Consider the following 22,527-nt stretch of genomic DNA (forward strand, 5'->3'; position numbering starts at 1 on the left):
CCCCGGATCTGGAAACCTCGAAATGGGCACCTCTGGCCAGTGGCATCCACTGCAGTGTTAGCCTGGGGCAGCACCCTGCTATGAAGAGCCAGTAGCTGTCTGGAGAACAAAGGCCATGACATTAGCTATAATAATTTCAAAAAAAAAAAAAATCCTTGTTCCACACCTTCACTGACAACACAGCTCCCAGTCCTCCTGAATTTAAGATTTATCAGCCCCACAGCCAGATTGAGGGAGGGGACTGGGAAGGATGACCGAGGTGTGGAAACACCTCTGGAATGAGCCTTTGCAACAGGGCTGAAGGGTGTGCTCTTCTCCATTCAGCCAGGCGCCTGGGCCCTCAGGGTAGGGTCCTTTCAGCCAACAGGTCAAGAAGACTTCCCTAAACTCTGACAAATTCCATTAACCACAGGAGAAGGGCACTCACACATCCTGGACGCCTTCTCAGTGTGAAGGGTACCTTCTATGCAGTTCCCTCCCAGTTCCCCAGAGTAGCCCTGCCCATACCCTTTAACCTCCACAAAGGCAGGAGCTGGGGCACTCTTGGAAAAATGCGGCCAAGGTCACACGGCCAGTCAGTTATAGAGCGAAGCTGACTGACCCACACCCTGTGCTTTCATTCCTATGTCACACTCTCTCCAGGCCGCCAGTCACGGTGCAGAGTGATGACCACATCCCAAGGGCCCAAAGATTCTCTCACGCATGCACACACACGTGCACACACAAACTCACACACATGAGCAGACACACACAGGCGTACGTGTGCACACACACAGACATGTGCATGCATTCACACACACGCTGCTCTGCTCAGGAATCCGTGGGCTGGACCCTACTGCTTCATTACACATGGAGTTTCCCCCCTCTCCTGATTTCCAAAGTACTGAAATATCTCATAATACATAAATAATACAAACGTACATATATGTGGAGGGTGCTCTACAGTTTGTAAATCCCTTTCACACTCAGTCTCTCATCTCAACCTCACAACCAGCCTTCTGAACATACACAGATATATGATGATTCTCAAGCCCCCCAGGTCTACTGGGGGTCTAAGGACCTTCCTTCTGGGGACACCAATCCTTACTATCCAGGACTGGGGCGGTGGCAGCAGCCAGAGATTGGCAGAATCTATGCAGCCCCTCAGATCCTCCTTAAAAATTTCCCTTTTAACTGTACATTCCGCAGCAACCAATCTTTCCTTGTCTGATTCTGAGTAGAGTTTTAATTTCATGAACTTTCCAGTGTTGGGCTTGTGTTTGCATGAGACTTTTTGGAACGTGGCCCCTCCTCCCCCATCCCTAACAAGCACACCCACATATTCACGCTTCTCTCTTCACCACCTGCTGTCTTCTCCTCCAGCTGGAGGTAAGGAGCCCCATCACTACTTATGCAGCTACTAGGGGCTATCATTTATTCAACACTTCCTACACACCAGGTACCAACCGCTTTATGTACTTTATCCCAGCACACCTCACACGAATCCCTTGCCACATGTATTAATATCCTTACTTCACAAATGAGGAAATAGATGCTCAGAGAGAAGAGACAGTTTAGGGTCACATAGCAAGTGATAGGGCTGGGATTGTACCCACATCCCACTGATCCCCAAGTCCTGGCCCATTCCAGTGCCCGGGACAGAGGGAAGCAGCAACTTCTTTACCCTGAGTCAGCAAAACTATCCACATGGAGGTGGGCAGCATCTTAGGACCATCTTGTCCTACCCTCCTGTTTTCTCCAATCTCAGAGAGGTGAAGGGACTTTCCCGAGAGCATCGTCAGAGCAGAACTGGGACTGGAACCCAGGTCTGGTCCTTGGGTTTATCTTCCTCTGATTCTCACGCATCTCCTGGGACAAAGGACACTGATAGAGCACTGTCTGTGTTCCAGGCGATGCCTCTTTTTGAGGAGACATTTACAGTGTTGGAAAGAAGATGACCAGGGAAGGAATTGCTCTTAAAACTAAATTATGAGGGACAAAGAATAAAAAAAGATCTCAAGGAAGGGCATGATCTTTTGTCTTCAAACATTTTTAGGACTGTGTAGTGAAAAAGAGGCTTGGCAAGATGTGAGGAGAAGTGGATACACTGGATGTCAAATCCAGATTTTTAAAATAAAAATCATAAATGGGGGGAGATAACCAGTTCCTCATTAATCCCTGGAGTTTTCCAAGCACAGACCAAATCTATCTGTCTGTCTAGCCATCTATCATCTATCTATCTGTCTACCTACCTACCAAAGATCCACAGCTCTAAGAACCATTCATCTCTAAGATTCCACAAGCCTTTGAAATGCACTAAAATCGTACAGGGAAGCCAAGCAGTAATCCTGTACTCCCTGCTCATTGTTTTTAGGGAAACAATTTCTTATAAAATCTACCTATTAACATATACTTAACGTGTAGAATAAAAAAGCACCCACATCATTAACTTAAATCATGAATACTCTCTGAAGTGTTAAAAAAAAAATCAACTCACTTTTCTTTAAATCTTCTTAACAGGGTCTAAGAATAATCCTTCAAATAATCCTCGAAGTACGCAATTTTAATGTGGACACATGGTAATTTCAGTCTACCTGTTGAAAGAGACAAGAGAGAAATCAGTCATTTTTGACGAGGTTTTGCTCTTCTGACAAACAGCAGATGAGGTTTAGGTAGCTTGAGGGGCGGGGGGTGGGCAGCAGCGGCAGCTTGGGCCCCAGGCTGAAGACTGGTTTTGGAACACTCAGAGGAAAGGCGACTAAGGTAGTGATCCCAGTGCCTGGCACATAGCAAATGCTCAATAAATATTTAATGAATGAATGAGGGAAAGGACGGATGAATAAACGAGTGTGCTTTATCATCAACCTTTGATACAGGGAGTTACCCTATAGGTTCAGCTCTTTGAGCCTTAGGGAGAAACAATTTCCAGGCACTGGGCATATTTATGGAAAGCAGCACAGAGAAAGGCTCATGGTGTAGTGGAGAGAGTGAGGGCTTTGGAAGCAGCCATATCTATGTTTGAATCCTGGCTCTACCACTTATAACTGTGCAACCTTGGGCTGTCTTGTTTATTTATGTTTACTATTGTTTTTATTTTTTTAAAACATCTTTGTTGGAGTATAATTGCTTTACATTGTTGTGTTAGTTTCTGCTGTATAACAAAGTGAATCAGCCATACCTATCATATATCCCCATGTGCCCTCCCTCTTGCATCTCCCTCCTACCCTCCCTTACTATTGTTCTTAAATTGGATACTTAGCCCATTAGTTCATTTCCAGCCCTTCTTCTTTCCCAAACATTTCCCTTTTGCTGTCTTAGCTATATTCCACAACTTCGATATTTGATTTCTCTTATCATTCATTTATAATATTTTATAATTTCTATTAGCATTTCTTTTTTGACTCATGAGTTAGTTAGAAGTGTTTTTGTGAATATCTCTCAATGCATTTTTTCCCCAAACTCCTAACTCATCCCTCCCCCTCAACGTATTTTTTTTTAAACTCATCTTTCTGTTATTGATTTCTAGCTTATAACTGTCCAGTGGCAGGAGAATGTGGTTTGCAGGATACTGATTCCGTGAAACTTGCTGAGACACATTTTATAGCCTAGGATTTAGTCAATTGTTGTGAATATTCCATGTGTACTTGGAAAGAACGTGTATCCTCTAGTCACTGGGTGCAATCTCAGGTTAGTTTTTCTAAGCCTCCCTGCCCCTCCATTTCCTTATCTGTAAAAAGGTACCTGAGCAATACACACTAGTTCCCTCCTGCCATTTAGAATTACAACACTTACTGACGAAGAGGCTGTGCAGATAAAAACAGAGACAGTGCATAAGAAAGACAGCTGGATGCACCATTTCTTGCTTATAACAATGTTAATAAGAATACCTAGATTTATAAAGCATTTGAAAGCTTCCAAATGATGACCACATCTGCCATTTGATTTCTTACTCTCGACGAGCCCGTGAGGCGCCACCCAGATGGGTGGAGGTGAGGACCGACATGGAGGAGGGACACGCACCAGCTGGTGTGGCTCTTCACTCAGCCCTCCACACCAGAACCCCAAGGGTCCCTCCTTGACTCCCCTCCCCCTCACTCCTTACATCCACTCAAGTCAGCTTACTTACTGTCTCTCGAATCTGTCAACTTATCACCCTCAATGCCGACATCATTTGTTACCTGCTTTATTCCAACAGATCATTAAATTCCTACTGTTATTAAAATGCAACTACAAGAAATACATCCAGACAAAATCTTCTTGGCAGGCATAGCTCCCAGTGGGACTAGGGTAAGTGTTGGGTGATGGGTGCCGGAATATCAGAATCGTGAAGGGGACAGTGATGTTATGTCTATCAAATGAAGGCATGGGTTTAAAAAGGTACGAAAATAACTGAGTTCAAATAGTCTTCGTCTAACTAAGCCCTTCCCGTGACCTTGTCCCCATCCCAGTCCAAGTTCTTTTTCTCCTTCTCTGAGAGAATTCCTGAAAGAGTCATCTAAACCACTTCCTGCACACCCACGCACCCCACAAATCATTGTGGTGGGGCTCCACCTCCAGAATGTTCTCTTTAAGATCATAATGATGTTGTCACTGCAAATTCCAGAGACTTCTCAGTCTGCAGTGGCCTCCCTGGGTCATCCGCCAGCAGGATCACCTTCTCCTCTAGAAACAATCCTGCCTTGGCATCTACAACACCAGTGTCTTCTGATTCTCTTTTTCCTGCAAGGACTTCCTCTGCCTTTTTTGCTAGTTCTTTTTTCTTTGCCTCACCTTTACATGTGAAAGAGTAAGGAGCCCCCTCTTCCTTAAATTCTGTGGTTTAAACTGGCATTTTCATAATTTGTTTTTTGTTGACCTAAAATTGGTATGTGACATTATGTCTTTCATAATTTAATTAGAATTGTTTCGATAAAATAAGAACCATAAGCTACTATTTATTAAGTGCATATTAAGTGCATGCCAATCGCTGTGCTAAACACTATTTCACTTCATCTTCACAGTAACCACCTGGGGTGGCTATTATTAAAGCTCCTTTTTTATAGATGGGGAAGGAGAAGCTAAGAAAAGAAATGCAATTTGCCCAGGATCACTCAGCTACTATGTGGCGGAGCTGGGATTCAAAACACCATCTGTCTAATTCAAAGCTTGTGCTCTCAGCTACTACATTTACTCGTCCTCCCTTCCTATGCCCTGGCCTCTGCAACTCGCCATTCTCCACAGTGTCACGCATTTTCATGCTTCCAGTTTGCCTCCCTCAGAATGGAAGACCTTTATCTGCACCGTGAGCTGAGAAAATTCATTGTTCAAGGCTCAGCTCCAATGTCCTCTTCCCATAAAACTACCCACAAGCCCAGCCAGTTTAATTGCTTCCACCTCTTTCCTGTGGCAGCACCACAACGATACCAAACCATCCATTCATCCATCTGACCACGCATCCATCTATCCACCCAAGAATCACACAAATACAGTAGAAGGTTGTTTATCCAGAAGCATCTAAACACAGGAATTTTTTATGCTCACACTTTGGAAAAAAATATGTCATCCTTCTGTCAAAGCTGAAGAAAATTTGCTGGAGGTCATGGCATCTGGGGAAGAAATGTGCTCTGCTAGGCATTTGGGAATGCTGACTGGTCAGGGACAGCCATCCCTGTGATCTGCCCAGCGTGGTTTCCAAGGTTACCAAAGCAGGTCTGTGCAATTTCCCTTACCCAATCCCTACATTTCTAAATCCTATTTATACATCCAACCTGGCTCAAATACCCCTTCATCCTCAAAGCCTTCCCTGATTCTCCTCCCCCGTTAGGCACGAATGAACCTGGACCCCCACCAGAATGAGTCTGTGACATCTCCGATGACACTCAGCACTTTTATGGCTAATACTGCAGTTCCAAAAAGCACTTCAACATATTCATTTCACGCTTTACCTCCCCTGCTGGTCTCCTTGGAGCTCGGAATTGCACCCACTTCACCTTCATGATGTTTTCAGAACCAAGCCCAGTGCCTGACACACAGATAATCATGAGCGACTGGCCGACTGAAACGGATGACGTTGGCCTTGAATGGGGGAGGCCATCCAAAAAGCACTCACATGCAAGCACCTAGCGCTGGAGGATGCACACAGCTGGTGCAAAATACATATAAAATCCTTCCGTCTCTCTCCACCCCCAAACAATAAGGATCAGAAAAGGGGGACCATGCATCCACTCAGCCCGAGGTTTCTGAAGGCCTGTGTCCCACGGTTCACAACACGTTGGGGTGGTGGCTTTTGACATTCTCCAGGATGGAATAGGCAGGCAAAGACCACGTCTGAACACATTCTAGTTTCCAAAGTTAGGAAATGAGAGTTAGAGCTTAAAGTTAGACAGGGCTTCAAGATCAGCTACTACATCTACCTGCTGTACAGAGGAGGGCTGGGGAGGTTAAATGGCTCCATCCAAGTCACAGGGCAGGAAGGACTGTGCAGACGCATTTTCCCTGTCCCCTCCCCGACTTGCAAATGAAGCCTCTAGGAAACTGAGTGCTCTCTGAATGGCTAAAAATAAACTCCCAGAAACTTCATCTAGATCTATCACGGCTGCAGTTTACAGCGTCTAGAACTTCAGCATGGTGTAATTAGCAAATGGATTACAATAATTTATTTTTGGTTTGAAAGCTCGAATGAACACGACCTTCCAGTGCAATGTTAAAATAAGAGGCGGGGAGCCAGCCGCATTCCTCTGGCCCCTTCCCGATGCCACAGTTTGGATGCTGGCTGACATCCATCTACTGATGTCTGATGGATGTGCCACAGAGAAAGGGCTGTAACTCTGAGCTCTGGGCTTCCTGGGAAGCATGACTTCTAGAATATAGCACCCCCCAACCCTGCCCCACGAAGGGTCCATGCTCATTTTTCCAGTGATCAGGATGATGTCCTAAATCATCTCTCCAATGAGCTGGAAAACCCAAGGGCAGGGAATGTTTGTTGAGATGTCTCTGAGTAGGCAGTATCAAAGGCTGGCCCAAGAGGGACATGGCCATGCAGCTAAAAGGAGACTGCGTGGGGTCAGAGGGGAACTGTGTTTGGGTTTTGTTTCACGTGTGCCATGAATAACAGCCACTCAAGTCTCTTTTATAAAATGTTGACAAATAAGTAACTTCCTCACAAGATTATCATGGGGATTAAATGAAAAAAAAATGTATCAAAAGGGTTTTGTAAGTAAATACTGGTGATTCTTTTTGACTGAATACATTTCCAGAGTAGCTCTTTCTGATGAGGGCTCTTCCTGACCAAAGCACTATGGCATGCTGTAGTAGGGCGCCAGGGGTGGGCAGCAGAAAACCTGGAAAGTTGTCTTCTTGAGTTTCCCTTTGCAGAATCCAGGCAGAGGCCAGTCCGTTCACTTCCCGCAAGGTCTCCCGGCAGGACATCGTGACGCTAGGAAACAGGGATCCTGCTGTGGGCAAGGGACGTGAACCACCTTCTCCTTTCTCACGCACTGCGCCAAACACCCTCCAGAACACACGCTGACACGGAAGGTGAGGACGGTGGCCAGGCGGTGTGCAAAACCAAAGCAATGCTTGCATCCTCCCGTTGAAGGCGGGGGAAATGGGCATTCAGTGGGCATCGACCACATGCCACAGGCACAGTGCTGGGCCCTTTCACTTCTGCAGGGGAGCAAAACTTGCCCCCTCACCCCACCACGACAAATGTCTCTCTGGTATGCCAGTTATTTCGAACTGAAAACAATCAAGGCCCAAAAGACTCAGGAAGAAACTTTGGCCTTCCCCCTAATTGCCTAAAAAATTTAGATAGAGGGCTTGTTCCCAAAATAGAGCTATCACCAGAGACATCTGCAAAGAATATGGGCTACGTGTGGTAGGGGAAACAGGGCCTAGGGATCAGAGTCTACTCTGTGGCCCACTGTCTATTTGCATGGACCAGCAAACATTTATTTACAAAACATTTGTTTTTCCATCTCCACGTCAACTGCCTTCCCCCCACCGCTTCCAAGTCCCAAACTACTACCCCCAACATTCTCTTTTGTCTTGAGCTGAAGATGGTATTTAAGGTGAGGGCTTCAGCCATTTTGGGGTCTCGCCCATGTACACGTTACTACACTTTTGACTTTCTCCTGCTAATCTGTCTCCTGTCAATTTCATTCTCAGATCAGCCAGAAGAACCTGGCTAGTAAAGCAGAGGAAAGTCTTTTCCTCCCCGACCTTTCCCAGCTCCTCTCACACCCTGCGAGGTGACCCCCGTCACAGTGTCACATGGCACCTTGGTTTACACCGTGTACAGCCCGTGAAGTCTCCTCTCCCCTCTGCCTCTCCAACCAGCCCCCTGAGCAGGCGGACCCTCAGCCTCACGCTTGCAATTCTTAGGGATCATTCTGGGGGAACTTCAGTGCTCTGATCAGTTAGGTTGGGACAAGACCCCCAGTTTGCCTGCTTCACCAGACTGCTGTCAGACAAAAGAGGGTGAGTGTGAAAAACTTTGGAAACTGTGCGAAACACTGAAGGATCTGTCACTCTCATTCAAGACCCTCAAGAGATGCCTATTGCCCTTCACTGAACATGAAATTTTGTTTCTGTTCCCAACTCACAGAATGATTCGTCGACTCTTATCTTCTTGTCTGTACCCCTTGTTTCCTTGGCTCTGTGCAAACCAGCCATCTTTCGGGCCATTATACTCAGGGAGCAAATGCTGTTTCCTCTCCCAGAAGTCACCTCCCCCATTTAGGTCTCAGCTTAGACTGGGAGTCACTTCCTGGGGCAACTTTCTCTGCTACATGTTCTTCAGGGCACTTGTACTTCTTTGAATGACAGTTGATGGATGTGTGCCTCCCCAGCTAGAACGGGGCAGGGCCCACTTTTGTCTTGTCACCAAGATGTCCTCAAGGGGTGTCTTCAGCCACTCAGTGTGTCTGTTTTGTTCACTGGTGTACCCCTAGCACCTGGAGCCTGCGTGGCAGTCAGTGCTCAATAAATACTTGTTGGATGAATGCACGTGTAAAGGTTGGTTAGAGAGGGTGTATAGCAGGAGGTTAAAATCATGGCCTCTGGAGACAGAACACTCAGTGTGACCTTGGCTCTCCACTCAGAGCTGTGTTACTCTGGGAAGTGACTTCATGTCTCTGTGCCTCAGTTTCTTCAAAAAGGAATCATAGTTGTGCCTACCTCCTAGAATGGTTGTGAGGATTAAATAATATATTGAAAGTTCCTGGAGCAAGGCCAGGCAGGTACTAGTTAAGTGTGGCTATCCCTTCTTATCAAGATCATTCCTCATCCTCTTGCCCTGACTCCGCTCACATCCCTCCTCTTCTCTGAAGCTGGTCCAGCTTGGCCCTCCTGCTAGCTCTCAGGGCTTTTCTCTGCACTGGGGACCCTTCCACACACTGTTTGCTATCCCAGAGATAACAAACTTGTCTCCCCGGAGAGACCACAGCAGCCCAGAGGAAGGTCTAGAGAGGTAAGCCAGGGGGGACTCGGAAGAGGGAGAGAGCCAGACAAACTGGGTAAACAGAGGGGGCCTCATGGAGGGGGTGGGGTCTTTTCGTGGCAACCACTTGAGTCCACTTGGAGATTCTGCCCCAAAACGTGTTTCTGGGGGCAAAGCTTCCGGCCTGAGTACCTGCGTCATGAGCTAAAACAATGCATTTTTCTTTTCTTTTTTTTTTGGAGTGAAATAAATGGTTAGCCATTAAGATGTAAAATGCAGCTGTCACAGTCCACAGAACAACAGACAGGTTAATATGGGTGCTTAAGAATGCTATTTCCTCACATTAACCTCACAGCAAGAGCAACCTATCCAGATAGACTCCAGAGCACTTTGGAAACCTGCTGTTTTTTCCTTTAATAATATTAGGTGTTTAAATGAAAGCGGGTGTTTGTTTCCAAGGGGAGTTCGCTAGCTCGCCTCCCTCCCCCGCTCCTTGCCCCCTTCTCCTCTTCCTCCCTTCCTACTCTAAGAACATCTTGGCCTTAGATTTCTCCCTGAAATTTGGGACATAGCATGCAGATGTGCATCTGGGGCATATGTGGGTTTCTGAACTTGCCTCCTGACTGGGTTCGCTGGCTCCCATCACTCTTTTCCATCCACCACCTCCCCACTCCTCCCAGCCAATCCATCCGACCTACATGGGGCCTACCAGGGGACTAACTGAACTTCAAAAATATTTACTTTTTTTTTTTTTTTTTTTTTTGTGCGGTACGCGGGCCTCTCACTGTTGTGGCCTCTCCCGTTGCGGAGCACAGGCTCCCGACGCGCAGGCTCAGCGGCCATGGCTCACGGGCCCAGCCGCTCCGCGGCATGTGGGACCTTCCCGGACCGGGGCACGAACCCGTGTCCCCTGCATCAGCAGGCGGACTCTCAACCACTGCGCCACCAGGGAAGTCCCCCAAAATGTTTACATTTTAAAAATGGTTTTAAGATATTCCCCACAAAGAGGTGAGATTCAGTTCCATGAAAAGTGCAAACAACCATGACTCACTTTCCTGGCAGGAAGGAGGCTGGCCCACGGCACACACCCGCCCAGAATAAAGGCCGGCCGGGTGGTATTCAATCGATGCACAGGCTCCAGAGGGATGCGCCTTGAGCTCTGGCTGCACTTGACCGGCAGCTTGGGGAGGTGACGTTTCGAGTCTGCGCTGCCTGCTGGGCCAGCACCCCGGCCCCATTCTCAAAGTGCTGTGTGTAAGGGGGTTATTCCCCGGGTGCCCATCAGCATGGACGGCTCAGTACCCAGCTCCCCCCTGGCTTTTGTTCCTGTGTGGGTGACACACGCCCCTCAGGGAATCCTGGAGAGGGGAGAGGTGTAGGGTGTGTTTCCAGCATTGTCAGAAATTACCAGCAGATTCTCAAATGGGCAAGGCTCTCTCGGGCCTCAAGCACTTTGTACATACTATTTCCTATGTCTCTGTCTCCTCATCTTCCCCTAATTCCTTCTTGTCCTTGAAGGCTCAGCTGAAGGTCACCTCCTCCTGGAAGCCTCCCTCACCCTCTGGCTAGATCAGGGGCCCATGTTTTGAGCTTCCACAGGCCCTGGGCTTCCCCTGCTGGCACGATTCTCACTTTGGTGAAATTATTTGCTTATTTCACTGTCTCCAATGAATAACTCCAGTGATGAACGCTTACCAGGGCAGGGAGCTTTGGGTACAAAAAAATAATAATCAGTATATTGGTTAATCTATGCATCAACTTTGTGCCTTGCTCCAGGGAGAATTTAAGGCAGCGCAAAAATGAAAAATGCCCCTGAGAAGCTTAGAGTCGGGTAGAATGGCAGACACATAAGCATTAAAAAAAATATTATATGACAGGAGCTGAGATGATGTGATGTGGGTGGAGGCCTGGGGTGGGGCTGGGGGAGTCTTCCCTCTGGTCTCCCCCGGAACCTAGCACAGAATCTGACACGTGGAGGTGCTCAGTGAGTGTCTGTGGGGTGAGTGAGACGAATGGAAGGCAGGACCTGCAGGGGCCTTAGAGATCACTCATGTCGATGAGGAAAACTGAGGTCAGAGAGAGGAGATGGGGGGGAAGCCTCCCAGTTCTTGAAAGCACAGGAAACAGAACTCGGGCCTCTAGAACTCTGGTAATTCTAGATCCCCTTGGAAATGGAAATTGCAGAAGGCGAAGCCACCTCCCCTCCCTGAGCCTCAGTTTTCTCAACCACAAAAGCAGACGGTTAAAGTAGATCATTCTTGGAGGCTGTTCCAGCTTGTAAATCCTATGAGGCTGAGGTTACAAAAGAAAAAAAAAAAAAGAAAAAGTGCTGAGGAGTAAACAGACCACTGTTCATGTGATGTCGCCTCATCTGTCTTATTCTGATACAAATTCAAGAACCTACTAATATTTCTTCAAAATATATGTACTAAGTGTTAACTGTGTGCCAGGTGCCGACCTGAGCACAACCAGAGGGCACCCAGAGACCAACACTTTCCCCTGGACCTGCTCCCATATGCAGGTCTCTAAAGCCCTGGGCTGCCCCAAACAACCTGCTCTATAACTCGGAGTAAACCCCTCCATCTTCCTTTCTCCCCCTTCCTTTGCTTTCTCCTTCTTTCATACCTTCATTCGTTTATGCATTCAACAAATGCTCACCAAGCACCTGACCCAGGACCTGCCTTCTTAATGAGGCAGGCCCCCCTTCCTGGTACTGAGTCACGCAGTTTTTAGAGCTGTGGACGTCACCAACATTCATTGTCCTTCCAATCCTCCACGATTCTGTTCATGCAGTGTGTCTGCCTGGACTCTCTCAAACTTCTAAGCCCCTTCCAAGGTTTAGTCCTCAAGCCACCTAACCCTGTGACACCTTCCCTGACCTCCTCCTGCTGGGGTCGCACAGCCCCCTGCTTTCTACCATGATTCCACCATATTGCACTGGTGGGTTTGTCTGGTGGCTCCACTGCTCTGAACTCCGTGAGGCCCTGGCCGGTGTACTTTCATCACTGTATCCATGGCAGTGCGCACCCAGCAAGTGCTGGAGAAAGCCTGGCTGAAATGAACTGCTGTCAAAACTTCCTGACCAGCACGTTCTAACTCACCCAGACTCAGAGGAAAAGACAGAAGGGCATCTGTCTTACTACCTGTCCTGCCAGCAAACCCAACATTACCTCGCTCAGCAGCTTCCCTCTGCTCTCAGAGACTATTCTCAGCTTATAGGGGACCCAGGGACTCTGCTCCCTGCACCCTGACAGTTTGCACCTGTATCCTCTGACCCCCTTTCTGATTCCTTCTCAAGACTTTCTGTGAATTTGCTGGGAAATGAGCGTGCCTGATCCAAAGAAAATCAACCTTTGAAACATTTTCACAAATAAAAAGTCCCTCTAGAACCTTAAGCTTTTCTGGCTGCACCAGAATTTTGCTAAGGTTCTTTAAGAAAGAGAGGATCGTTTCGCCCTACCAAGTATATTCGCAGCAGCTAAAGCATGGGTGATGGTGAGCGCTGCAGATGGACACCCCTTGGTATGAGACAGCCAGGGTATGAGCCCTGGCTCTGCCATGCTAGCCCTGACCTTGGACCTCCACCTAGACCAGACTCCAGTCTTGCCCCACAATTCCAGTCTTGCTGCCGGGAAAAGAAGGGTAATTCAACGGCTGGCTCACTCATGCATGGACTCAATCACTTATTCATCTCTTTACTTAATTACTCATTCACTCATTCATAATTATTCACTCATTCACTCATGCTCATTTTCTCCAATGTTTACTTATACAGTTACTCAAAATCACACACATTCATTCATTCGTTCATTTACTCATTGACTTCTTCAATTTATTTACTCATTCACTCATTCATTCATTTATTCACTTCTTTATTTCTTCATTTGCTCCTCATTAGCTCACTCATTCGTTCACCCTTTCATTCATTCTCTCCTTTACGCGCCCACTGCCTTTTCCATGCAGTCACTCCCTCAGCCCCTCACTCGCCACCTACACTTATTCCTCCCTATTTCCCAGCACAGCTTCCTTCCAGGAAGCGGAGCCTCCGTCACGGCTGGGTCCATTAGTCCCCACTCCCAGAACATTCCCTTCCATTTTAACAACCAGCTTGCTGAACTGTGCAGGCATGTGTCCTGGTGTGCAGAGGATATGCTTTCCACTCAGGAACAGATGTTCTTGTAATTACCGTTTTGTCTTTCACCCTCTAATGCCAGAAAATTCTACAAGCTCCTCCAGCATGCAGGAAGTCATCCACTCAGCATGGTCAGGGCCTGCAGCACCAGTGGGTTCAGATTCTAGGACACAGGGGATTCCCGCAGTCAGAGATGCAGGAAAATGGGAGAGCCTCCCTACTCCCGGGATCTGTAACCTGGGGTCCAGTGATGTGCTGGAGAGGAGGGCAGGCCCAAAGAGCAGCAGATTTTGTGAGCCAGGTTAAGAAGTGTGAGAAGGAGTGTGAAAAGGAGTGGACTGTCTTAGGATTATAGAGTCATGATCAGTCTGTGATTGGGTTACTGTGATGACTGGTGACATGGTCAGTGGAAAAGGCAGAGGTTTCTTGGCACAGGGCCAGTGAGAAGAAGTTATCAGCAATGTCATGGCAGAAGATCGAAATCATAATTAGCTGAACTACCTACCAAGTGCCAGGGACTTCCCATACTTGATGTTAGCATCCCTCGATAATCCAGCTCCCTGTCCTTCTTTTAGAAATAGAATCCTCTGAGTTTTCGCTGGTCACATGACCTCTCAGCCAAAGACTAGATTTCTCAGATTCCCTTACAGCCAGGTGTGACTGGCTAAGTTCTGGGTGTGAGCAGAGGTGTTATATGCAACTTCTTGGTTGTGCCCTTAGAAGGAAGCTGGATGCCCTCCACTTCCAATTTCACCACGTGCCAGCTTAAGCATGGCCCTCTCTAGTGAGCCAACTTTGCCTTTGGAATGGAGGGCATATCCTAGGGCACAGCAGAGCCCCAGACAGAGAAGCCTCAGTCCCCACAGAATCTTGTGAAGAACTTCTCTATCCCCCACGCTGAGATTTTATGTGCAAGAGAAACAAGCTTCTGTTATGCTTTGGATACTGTTGTTTTGATCTCTGTTAAAGCAGCCAAGCTAATATCTACTAATGCCAGAGGAATCTTCTGCATCGTGTTTCCTTATGGAAACACTCTTGGCTTCTCCCACTCCTTCACTTAATCCTCTCTGTTGTGGTTGAATAGTGTCTCCTCAAAATTCTTGTCTGCTGGGAGTCTCAGAATGTGACCTTATTTGGAATTGGGATCTTTGCAGAAGTAATCAAGGCAAAGAACTAGATGAGCTCGTGTGGGTTGAGGGTAGACCCTAAATCCAATGAAAATGTCCTTTAAAAAGATGGAGAAGGACACAGAGACACAGAGAATGCCATGTGAATGGAGGCAGGGACTGCAGTGATGTGCGTACAAGCCAAGGGACACCGAGGAAGCTACTAGGGAGGCATGGAATGGATTCTGCCTCAGGGCCTCCAGGAAGGACCAACCAACCCTGCTGACACCTGGATTTCAGACTTTTAGACTCTAGAACTGGGATAGGAAACTAACACTGTGCTACAAGGGACAGCTATTGGACTGGTGGGTTTGGCAGACAGAACTGGACTTGCCTCCCCCCACCTGAAACACCTCTGGCCCCAGGCCCCCCAAATGGCCTATAGAAAGCCAACCTCTCTTCTCCTGCATGGAATGGATAGGGCTGTCTCTAATTCTAGAATGCAGTGTTAGCAAGCCCCTCTGGCTACAGATCTGTAGCTGCACTGCTTTCCATCTTTGGTGCAGTGTAGTGGTCAGGATCACAGCCTCTGAAGCCAGGCCACCGGCATGAAACCCTGCTCTACCATTTACTAGTTGTGGGATTTGGGGGCAAATTAATTAGACTTTCACTGGTGTCTTTCACCTGTAAAACTGGGATGATAATAGTACCTACTACTACACAGAATTGTATTAGTTATACCATGAAGTGCTCAGAACAGAGGCTGACAAACAGTAAGTGCTAAGACAGTGTTAGCACTTAACTAGTGATGACAGTATGTAAGTATTTGTTATTATTATCTGACTCTGCTATGTCTCAGTTAATTTTGAGTTTAGACCAGGAAGGTGGGTATTATTTTCCAGCTCCCCTGGAACCCCGACACTTATTGCATTGAATCTTCATCAACCTCCTTTTGCAGACAAGGAAACAAAACCTCAGACAGATGAAATGGCAGCCCACAGTCACCCCTTAAATCCCTCTCCTCCACCCACCCTGGCTGCTCAGACACCCATGTGGTCTGCTTGTTGGGCTCCCAGGCTCTGGCTAGCAGGGCCCGGAAGCTCTCCCTCCTGGACCCAAGGTAGCAGGTCTGGAGCCCAGCAGGACCTCCCCGCGCCAGCAGTCCCAGTCAGGCGCTCAGTGCGCTGAGCCATGCAGCCCGGTCAGGTCACCACGGGGCCAGGTGAGGATCCCCCAGTCTGTGTCCGCACCAGCCGGGACGGCTCTTCAGCCCTGGAGGGGCCATTTCCGTAGCCCGAGCGGTGCTCCAGGGAAAGCAAATTGCCTCTGCAGGCACAGACGCGGTCCTCTCTGCCTGCGGGCTCCTAGACCCCGTCCTAGGTGAAAGCGGCATGTTTAATCTCAAGAGCCAGCCTGCTTACAACACACCCAGGCCCTGTCACTGGGAGGATGGCAATCCCCCGGGCCCAAGTGTACAGAAGGCGGGAAGGTAAAGGGGGAAAGGGAAAGGGGAAGGGACACTAGCGGAGTACGTACTGCCTTCCAGGCACTGTGCCAGGTGCTTCACGTTTGCTGTTACATTTCATCCTCACAACAGTCCTATGCTATAAGCTCATTGTAACAGATGTGAAAACTGAGGCTCAAGGCTGAAATCACTTGTTCAAGCCACGTAGCCCGGAACTGTCAGAGATGCCCAGGTTTGCCTAACTTTTTCTTCGACACCACAGGAGAATCAGACAGGCCTTCTTCATGCCTTCATACCTTCTTCATGCCTTCCAAATAGGGAGGGTCTCTCAGGTCCTGACCATACCCAGAGGGGCCTGGAGCCCCAGAGCAGGTTCTACTGGCTCCTGCTCCATGCGCACTGCATCCAAGGATCTTCCGTGTCAGCAGCAGCAGTGGTGCTGCCACGCTTCAATGGCTCCTTACACTCCACGGAGGACTCATACCTTTTTTTTCTCCTTTTTTTCCCTATTTTTTTGCGGTACGCGGGCCTCTCACTGTTGTGGTCTCTCCCGTTGCGGAGCACAGGCTCCGGACGCGCAGGCTCAGCGGCCATGGCTCACGGGCCCAGCCGCTCTGCGGCATGTGGGATCCTCCCGGACCAGGGCACGAACCCGTGTCCCCTGCATCGGCAGGCGGACTCTCAACCACTGCGCCACCAGGGAAGCCCCAGGACTCATACCTTTATTATCTCCTCTGAGGTGATGTAGGTTGAGACAGGCTCCACTAGTGATCTCACTGAGAAAGGCTCCAGAGCAGGAAGCCGAGGCCGTTTCCTCTTCCAGGCCTTATCGGCTCCATTTCTGGGAACGCCAAGGGGATAGAGCATGCTCTGCTTTCTAAAAGGCTTTCATTGGCAAATTCAGCCACACTTCCTGATGCCCACTCTGTGTGCCAGGCACTACACTAGGGGCAGGGGCTCCAGAGAGGAATCAAACAGTGCCTGCCCTTGAGAGTTTATGAGCAAGAGGGGGTGACAGACCTGGTAGCATAAGGATGATGAAGAGGACGGGAGCTAGCACTAATTGAGCATTTACTATTGGCTGTTCAGAATGAGCAACACATTATCTTATCTAATTGCCATAAGACCCTATTATTTGCTTCATTTAATTCATGAGGAAACTGAGGCATAGAGAGATAGGAATTACTAGAAAGTGGCAGAAGTGGGAATCAAACTCAGATATTCTAGCTCAATTTTGTAGGCAGGCAGTGATTAATTTGCCCAGAATAGGGGGAGAAGTCAGTTCCATCTTCATAGAGGAGCTAATATCAGAGCAGGGTTTTGCAGGATGAATACGAGTTTGCCAGGCAGAAAATAGGTGAGAGTGGATCAGGAAGTTCCAGACAGAATTAAAAAGAGAAAAGCATGAATAATGGTTGAGAGGTTCAAAACAGAGCAGTGTGTGGAAAGGATTCCAGGTAGTTCAGTAAGTCTAAAACATAAAGTCAAGGAAGGCAGGATGGGATATGATTTCGGAAATGAGGTTGCAGAAGGAAAACGGACCAGCTCCTGGAGAATCATGAATGTCAGGCACAGAAGCTAGGATTTTTTCCCCCTATTAAATAAACATGGGATTTATTTGTTTCATGCAATAAACAGTCTCGCAAAAGTAGTTCAGGCTGGCATAGCAGTTCAGCAGTGTCGTCAAGGCCTCAGGCTCCTTTTCCCTTATAGCTCCGCCATCCTTAACATTTTCCTCGTGGTTGCAAGATGGCTGCTGCACCTCCCAGCGGTCTATCTGTGTTCAAGGCAGGAAGGAGGAAGGGTAAACGGCAAAAGTCTGATCTTTGTGATAGGAGCTCAAACTCCATTTTGTGGCCACTGGGGACCCATTGAAGTGTCTGAGACAGGGCAGAGATGGTAACAATACTGGCTAACATGGACTGACCACTAACTGCCCCAGGAAATGTTCTACATTTCACATATCACCTTAGGCATGTACTACAACTAATCCTCAAAGCAACCTTAAGACACAGGTACATCCCCATCTACAAATGGGGAGACACAGAGAGGTTAAAACAAATCACCCAAGGCTGTCCAGCCAGAAGTGGCAGAAACTGAGTGGTCTGGCTCCCGAGTCTTGTTCTTAATCACCACGTTCTCCTGCATTTTAGAAAGCGTACTCTGTGCGGAGGCTGTGTGATTGTAGAGGCAGGGAGCTCAGTGTAGAGGCTGTTTGAACCCTCCAGGTGGAGGGGATGGGACCCATACAAGGGTGGTAGCCATGGGTGGAGAAGGGGGGAAGGCAGGAGGGGAAGGGGAGGACCTCAGCACTGTCTGACTCTCCCCGTCCCTGAACCAGACTCCTCCACATCCACAGGGCCTGCAGGACTGTGGCCGGGGCGCCAATGCTGGACAGCTGCAGGGATCCTGAAAAAAGAGTCACAGCACGGTGGCAGGCAGAGGCTGACACAGGTCTGACTTTCACACTGACACCCCCATCATTGTTGTCGTTCGTGTGCAGACTCTCACCCTAGACAGTGCCAAGGCCCAAAAGTGCAGGAACCGGTTTGTAGAGGTGAGGCCACAGTCAGATCATTGTCTTGTGCCTGGCAGATGGGAGCACGATGACGCTGATGTCTGCAGCTGACGGGGGCCTGAGTGGAGCGGGCAAAACAATGACTCCGGGGCTCAAAAAGACCTGAGCTTCCAGCCCAGCTGGAACTTTAATTAGTGGTGACCTCAAGTCACCTCTTCAGCAAACACCTCCTGAGCACCTGCTATGTCCCCTGCCCTCAGTGGGCTGCCAGGATGCAGAGACAAATCCCACCACCCTTGACATCAAGGAGCTCCAGGTCTCCACAGAGCTGGTGCCAGTGATCGGTGCTGAGATACAGGGAAGCACAGAGGGTGTGGGAGAATGGGGTGGTGGTCCAGGGTAGTGAGGGGATGCTAAGCCAGCCTGGGAGGTCCGGGTGGGCTTCCTGGAGGAAGTGACTACCGAGCTGCATTCCTTAAGAGAAGAGTTGGCCAGGCAAAGAGGAGGGAAGGGTATTCCAGTAAATGGGAACCACATGGGCTAAGGAGAGCAGAATGAAAGCAAGGCACAAAGAGGAGAGTCTTGGGGAGGACCCAAGCCTGCTCTGTTTCACATCACACTCTTGGCTTCTGGCATCCCAGCGGCTGATAGACACAGTATCAGACTACTGCGGAAGGCAGAGCTCCTGGCGCTTGCGGCAGATTAATCATAAAATTGTCACAAGTCTTCCCCTCCTCGTATTCATCCCCCTTTGCAATGTGACTGCAGATCCTATTATCAAGAGATGAAGAGCATTTCCCCATCTGTTAAATCTGGGCTGAACTTGTAACTTGCTTTGACCAACAGAATGAGGCAACGTGATGACGCGTCAGCTCTGAGCCCACGTCTTCCTGCTCTCTTGGAGTTGTGCCCAGCTGCCAGGTGATCAAGCCCACGCTATTTTACTGGATGACAAGAGGTACATGGCTCAGCCACGCCTCCCCTATCCCTCCAGGGCCCCAGATAACAATCAGACCTCAGCCCATCCACCAGCTGACCCAGGGTGACCAAGTCATCCCTTTTTGCCTGGGACTTTACTAGTTTTAAACGGAATGCCCCACACCCCAGGGACGCTTTCAGTCCCAGGCAAATGGGGATGGCAGGTCATCCTCAACTGGCTTCAGATGTATGAATGAGCCCAGCCAAGTTTCACGTAGATCAGCAGAGCTGCCCAGCTGACCCACAGCCGGGGATGCAATGATAAATCGTGTTGTTTGAAAGCGCCAAGTTTGTGGTTTGAAAGCACCAAGTTTGTTATACGCCAATGGGTAACAGATACGCCGGTACGTTTGGGAATGAGGCCCAGGTTCTCGGCCTCAGTACCGGGAACGAACCAGGTTCCTCTCCTTGAACGTGGCACTGAGTGGGTCATGAGAGGGAAGACACTGATGCTCAGAGAAGTTAATTCACCCGCTCAGGACCACAGAGCCAGTGCATATTGGCAATGGAACGCAGACCCAGGTCTCCCAGACCTTCCCCTTCCACCAAGCTGCCTCTGTAGTCAGCACATTTATGCTGCAGTAACTGGAGCTCCCCCAGAGACTGTTAATTTAACGAATCTCTGGTCATGCCTAGGCTCTTACGATGGTTTCCTTTACAAGATCCAGTGTCAGACTGTGTGATATGCTTCTTCCCACACGAAGTGTGATGAGACTTACACTCAACCACAAGCCACCACTAGTCCCACCGTGGCCAGAGACCTGCACAAAGGCAACACTGTCAGGCAGCAAAAGACACGTGTTCAGAACGTCCTGACACACAGGTTGAAAGCCACACGGACTTTTACTATGGACGAGGAGCTAGTGATGGTAGTTCTAATTCTGACATGTACCCACTGCATGACCTTGGGAAAGTCACTGCCCTTCTCTGGAAGACTGGGTGTCAAGTGATTATTTGAAACTTGGGTCATTCACCATAAATTGAGGGCGGAAACATGGGGTGGTCACGTTTGAACCCAGGACCCAGTACAATGCATTGTAGCTGCTCAGTGAACATTTACTGATTGCATACATTACAGCAGGATGTCTCATGGGGAACTTAACTTGTGTCTCTTTTTTTGCTGATAGAGCAAGAAAGCCATCGTGGGGAGGGCAGGGGAAGCTGACATTAATTTGGAAAAAAATGTAAGTTTTTTTCCCCCTATTCCAAGGAAGAAGGAGAACGAGAGAGGACTTTGTTTCTGGGGCCTGGGGTTTGCCCCTAAAGAGAGTTGGCTGGCTTTATTGCAGTCTTATGAGCTCTTCATGTTCAGCTGTGCTGAACACCTCTGAGATGGTGGGACCTTGGCAGTGCTAGGAGGAGAATGCTGCTAAGGGGGCTAGTCGTCTCAGAAGTCTAGTGGAAAACATCAGAGGTGAAATTTAGCACGAAGAAGACCCCTCTCCTTCCAAGTGTCATGCAGGCTTGAGTAGGAAGCTGGGCAAGTGAGACTTTGCTACACTGGGAGACCAGTACTAGACAGAGGGCCATGGGCCAGTGGCTATCCATAAGGTAAAATGGTGCTAACTACAGCAGTGGGTTGAACAAAACAGCATTTCAATACTTGGAAGGTATTATGGGTTGAATTGTGTCCCTCCAAATACGTATGTTGGAAGTCCTAACCCTCAGTACCTCGGAATGTGACCTTATTTGGAAATAGGGTCATTGCAGATGTAAATAGTTAAGACGAGGTCATACTGGAGTAGGGTGGGCCCCAAATCCAACATGATTGGTGTTCTTATAAAAAGGGGAAGTTTGGAGACAGACACACGCACAGGGAGAATGGAATGTGAAAATAAAGGCAGACTGGAATGATGCTTCTACAAGCCAAGGAATGCCAAGGATGCCAGCAAACCACCAGAAGCTGGGGGAGAGGCAAGGAGCAGATTCTCCCTCACAGCCCTGAGAAGGAACCAGCCCTGCCGACACCTTGCTCTCTGACTTCTAGCCTCCAGACAATAACTTCCTGTTATTTAAGCCACCCAGTAAGTGGTACGTTGTTATGGCAGACCTAGCAAACTAATACAGGAAGGGGAGTGTGAGAGACCTTTGGTTGGGGGGCAGATTGTATAAATGTCCTTGGTTCTAGTATACGTTGGGAAGGGAAGCAGGCGGGGGGAATCATAAGAGAACAATCTGGATTTGCATCAATCTGTGTGTGAAGGCTCAAGTCAGTTTAAATTTGACTTGAGAAATAAGGGCTGTGATAGAATTCGCCCTGGCTCCACAATCATTGTGACCCATGCCGCACTTTTTCATTTTACATCGTGAAAAGAAATGGTGAGTTGGACGGAATCACAAAGGTTAGAGAGACCCCTTCCCCTATTTTACAGGTAAGGAGATGAAGACCTCAGTGGGGGAGTATTTTTGTCACAGTCCACAAAGGGGTAGAGGTGGGACCAGAACCCTGGCACCTACAGATGTCTTTCTCCAAATCTTGACATGTCTCACCCAGCTAATATACAGAGCTGTGGCATTGTGTGAAATGCAAAAGCCTCTGTGGGCACAACTGTGTATTTAGACGTTCTCAAGAAGGGAAGGCGGCTGGAACGTGGCTATTTTCATTTTCATAAAGTACTCTGGGAGCCAGGATGAGTGAGGATTGTTTTTTAAGACTGTCTCCCTTGAGGTGAACCTAGCCAAGAAAAAGCTGTAGAGCAGGGAACCATTGTTTAATACCTAACAAAGTTTTGATCTACAAAAACATTAACCATTGGGTTCCCTTAAGTGGAGAGTCCCCATAGGGCAATGAAGTCTGGTGTTTTAAAAATCACTGAAAACTGGGGGAAGGTTGGAGTGAAGAGAAAGAGGGGGAGGGGGAGGGGGAGGGGCTGAGGGGAGGATGTTATGGGAACAGGGTCCTATTCTGGAGCTACAAGGCATAGATGATGA

Source organism: Delphinapterus leucas, chromosome 7 (genome assembly GCF_059928025.1).
Source record: "Delphinapterus leucas isolate spDelLeu-1000000601 "Yukka" chromosome 7, BTC_Dleu_Yukka2, whole genome shotgun sequence".
NCBI classification, from domain to species: domain Eukaryota; kingdom Metazoa; phylum Chordata; class Mammalia; order Artiodactyla; family Monodontidae; genus Delphinapterus; species Delphinapterus leucas.